This window comes from Malus domestica, chromosome 15, assembly GCF_042453785.1.
Source record: "Malus domestica chromosome 15, GDT2T_hap1".
NCBI classification, from domain to species: Eukaryota; Viridiplantae; Streptophyta; class Magnoliopsida; order Rosales; family Rosaceae; genus Malus; species Malus domestica.
Window position 1 is genome coordinate 18,493,906 of NC_091675.1, and position 4,878 is coordinate 18,498,783.

Below are 4,878 nucleotides of genomic sequence, written 5' to 3' on the forward strand. Positions count from 1 at the left end.
ACCTCTTTCATCAAATCCTTTCTATAAGGTATTTCCCAAAACCTAGTATTTTCTATTTCATTATTTAGCTAATCAATTAGCTAAATAATATATACCTACCATATCTCCTAAAATCATCCTTATAGTCAATAAAATCACCCAAATTGATAGTCAAAACCGGCCACCACCATTCCCATCCTCACGTTTCCCATTTTCCTTATTAAAATAGTCATTCATTTTTATAACCACACATTTATTCTTTTCATATTTAATTAGCCAATAAATTGGCTAATTAAACATGAAATTGAACCCCACAAAAAACCTTTAGTGGCTGGTTACTTTTATTCAAAATTGGGCAAGGCCTAACTTTATAAATAGGCACCTATTCTTACCAAAAAATCAATTACAACACTTTGGCAAAAATCCCAAAATTCTCTAAACACTCTTTCTCTCTAAATTCTAACTTTGGTATCGGAGGTTCTTCGGCCAAAGCCCCCCCATTCATCGTGGACGCGTGAGGCTCTTGGCCTTAACCTAAGGTGTTAATTGTTTTGTAGGTGCAAAATTGTCCAAGATCAAGGAGGAAGAAATTTGCATCCACATGCATCATCATAAATTTTGTACGTTCATATGGTTGCGAGTTTATTACGTTCATATGGTTGCGAGTTTGCTATCCCCAATTCAATGTTTTGTCTCTTCTCTAACCTTTTGCAACTGTTTATGTACTTAGCTTTTAATTTAGTGGTGTTATCTTTTTAAAAACTAATATTATTACAAATGAAAAGAAATTAAAGAAAAACAAAAGGAGCCAAACTCTCCACCTACCCGACAACCACCCACCAAACCACAACAACCTCGTCGGCGCCGACACTCAACGTCGCCAGCGATAGCTCGTTTCCTCTCTTTCAATTTTACTTTCTTCCCCTCTCTCACCGGCGAACCCACCAATAATATTCTTCTTCTTGGGTTTCACTGACAGCCGCAAAACATCCCCGTGTTTCTTTTCAAGACTTGATGATTTATCTCAGATTTTACTGGATTTTTTGTATTAAAAAAAGCCCTGATTCTATCCCCAATCTGAGGCATTATTTAACGGAATTATTTTTTATATCAAGAACCTAAACCCAGGAATGAATATCTGACCTTCATAAAAAAGAAGGTTGACTATGGGGACGATGGCTATATAAATCTTAGGCTAAAAGAGAGAGGAGGAGACGAAGGGAAGTTTTGGCGGAGAGGAATAGGAGTGGTAGTTACCGCCGGTGACGCCGGGGTGGCCCGGCAGCTTAGGTGACCGTCGGGGACCGAGCTGTGTGTAAACCTAACAGCCGTCAGGTTGTGGCTATCTTGGGCTTTTGTTGTTTCTTTAGTTTTTTAGGAATTATTTTGGCAATTGTCAATGGTACTTTTAAAATCTCATTTTTCATTCCAAATTTTCTATAATTAGAAAGAAAAATACACTTGTAAGAAGTGTAAAATGAAATTTTAATGTGCTAATAACAACTCATTTTTTTAATTTATTAGGAGTTGACGATATTAAATTAGAGTTATTTATTGTACACGTGTCAAGATTTGAGAGAGAGGAAACACAAAGAAGATATTGAATTGGAGACAAAAAAAACCCACGACCATATTTGTAGTCTTTAATATCATTTGCTCTAACGATTGGTTTGTTAATCGTTTTGATATTAGTTTTCAGTTTTTATTCTACCATATGGAAGAGGTATGTGTGACGGGGGAATGAAGGTAGAAAGTACTGCAAAATAAATATCTACCAACGACACACGAAATGTTGAAATATAAGAATTCTACATCGGAAAACTAATAGGCTAATTAATGATTTCACTTCCAATGACACCTATATGAGTTGCGTAAGTGAATATATATATATATATATATATATGCAAGTAATTAGGTACCAAAACAATGTGTTTAATAGTAGATCACTGTCTCGTCTCTCCGAAATTTTAAAACAAAATACAAATCAAAAACCAAAAATTAAAAATAATTTTATTTACATGTAACACAAAATGAAATGGTATAGCCCCCTAAGATTAATATGAAAATAAATAAATAAATAAAATAGAAGCCCCAGAGGGACGACTTACGGTCTCATACATGCATACATGCAATACGTATATTTTATGAAGCCAAACTCACGCGTACGAACATTGATAATTATACACCGATTAAAACCACCACATTCCAACCATATTCCAACTCCTCCTCCTCCCATACTTCCCGTAGCCTCTGCCCATTCTTTATCATGCATGCATGCCTGTATCCTGTGTTTTATATATACATATGATAGGTAGCGTACGTGCATGCATGTTCGTCATGTCATGTGTCCCCCACAAATCATGTTCCATGTACAGTAATGTTCTTAAACATTGATGATATAAACATACTGTGTTACGTAAGAGATAATTAAGGCGAAAGGCCCTACGTACTTGATATTTGGTATATCTTGTTAAGATTTCAGCATGGGATCAATAGTTCACTATTAATTATATCGATAATGTCTCAACTTAATCACAAGCGTAGTCCAATATGTAGCATTCTTCAACATGCTATTTTGCCTAATTTTTTTAATTTTTACATCATCATCGATCCTTTTTAACCTTTTTCAATCTACAATATACGGACGGGGTTCAAGGTTGTGATTTATTATAATATTTGAACGATTATGTACATATTAAACGAAGAGCCAGTTAGTACGGTCATATAATTAAAATAGGAAACTAAATTATAATCCTTAAATAAGATTTATTTTTCATTAAAGTTTGGTGTAAGGTTAAATACTGATTTTGGTCCTTTGACTTTATATATCATGTAAAATCTAGCTAATAATTATTAACTTTTGTTCTGTTTTATTTTTAGTATTATAAATAGAAGATTTTTACTTAATTTGTATTCAATATGGGTACAAAAATTGCTTAAGTGGTAACAGTACATATATGTTTATATGCACACATAGTTTGTGTACCTATGCATATGTACATAAGTATATTTAGGGTAAATTACATAAAACTACCTGAAATATTGGGCTAGTTACAGTTTCATACCCCATCTTTAAAAAATTTCAATGTCATACCTTATCTTCGAATTTGTTGCAATGTCATACCTTTCGCCAGTTGTTTGTCAATTCCTCTGTTAAATGCTGACATGGCTTGAGGTGGGGCCCACTTTCTATTAAAATTTAATTAATTTTTTTTTAAAATTACCATTAAAAAAAAAAAAAAAAACCCATCTTCCCCAACCCCTTCCCCTTCCATGCAACCCAAGTCCAAAACCACCCCAAACCTAGATCCCACCCAAACCCACCTCATCCTTCTCTGCCCTTGCCATGTCATGCTCCTCCTCCTATCCAACCCCCAAACCCAAATCCTCAAACCTTCATTGCACCCTCCTCTGCAAGCACTCGCCGTTGCCCACCCTTGACCTCCTCATCCTCATTCTTGTCCTTTTCTCCTTGACCTTCCTCATCACCTCCTACTTTTCCTTCATCTTCAACTCCATCTCCCTCCTCTTCTCTCACTCCACCCTCCACCTCCACCACATTCCCGTCCCCTACATCGTCGGCTTCGTCGCCTTTTTCGCCACCACGTTGTTCGTAGTCGAGTTTTGCTGTGTCAACGAGGGCAATCCTGATTATGAGTGCCTTAGAACTAAGCTTAGGTGGATGGCGCAAACGAATGGTCGTGCCGTGCTGCTATTTCAGGCCTGATGCGGATGCTCGGTGGCCAAGCTCGAAGGCTTGGGGATTGGATAGGAGGAGGAGGATAATGACGTGGCAAGAAGGAGGTGGTGGGTCTGGGGGAGATGTTGGCGTGGGTGGGATCTAGTTTTGGGGTGGTTTTGGATTGTATGGAAGGGGAATGAGTCCAGGAAGATGGGGGTTTTTCTTTTCTTTTCTTTTTAAGGGTAAATTTTTTTTTAATATTTTATAAATTTTTTAATAGAAAGTGGGCCCCACCTCAAGCCACGTCAGCATTTAACAGAGGAATTGACAAACAACTGGTGAAAGGTATGACATTGCAACAAATTCGAAGATAAGGTATGACATTGAAATTTTTTAAAGATGGGGCATGAAATTGTGACTGTCCCAATAGTTGAGGTAGTTTTATGTAATTTACCCATATATTTATGTACCAATATATATGCACCTATATATACATTTGTGTATCTATATATATATGAACCCATGTATAAATGTTACCAATATATATGCACCTATATGTACATTTATGTACCTATACATATGAACCTATGTATATATGTACCTATATATATGCACCTATGTATATATTCATGTACCCTTATAATGTATATTGTTTATTGTGTCTACATATTAATTTATTTGTTTGGTTTTGTGATTGTCTGTATAAATTTTTATATAGTTTAATTCTCATTAGCAAAATGATTTAAAAATTCTTCCATTTTAAATTACTAAATTTGAAATGTAGAAATAAAAATTTCTATTTATAAGGCCTTATTGATGATTAAATTAGGTATTTTAGAAGAAAAAAAATGAAAATAATAAAAGTGGGCAAGGGTATTTAATATGATTAATAATGAGTTTTAAAATTAGGGACTAAAACTAGATTTATAAAAGCATTCCGGTTATAATGAAAAAATAATCTTCTTTAGGTCCATAAGTATAAATGCCCCTAATTAAAAAGTCACAAAGAAGAAAAGTCATCATCGAGCGATATTAATCAAGACCTAATTTTCAACCCGCGCATGTGAATTAATGGCATGCAAATTAATTAACGTACGCGTTGTCAATTTCTATTGCTTATGTAAATTAGTTAATTAATTAAAATGTGATTTTAATGTCTTTAAGGGATTGTAATTTCCATTTATATTGTTCATTTGAGGATATGTGTATTGTTGTGT

The 4,878-nt window shown here is 34.7% G+C and overlaps 1 pseudogene; it reads left to right on the forward strand.

Annotated features, from left to right (window-relative positions):
• The first annotated feature begins 3,325 nt into the window (after positions 1–3,325).
• LOC114821326 (uncharacterized protein At5g19025-like) lies at positions 3,326–3,751 on the forward strand (annotated as a pseudogene).
• Positions 3,752–4,878: the final 1,127 nt, after the last annotated feature.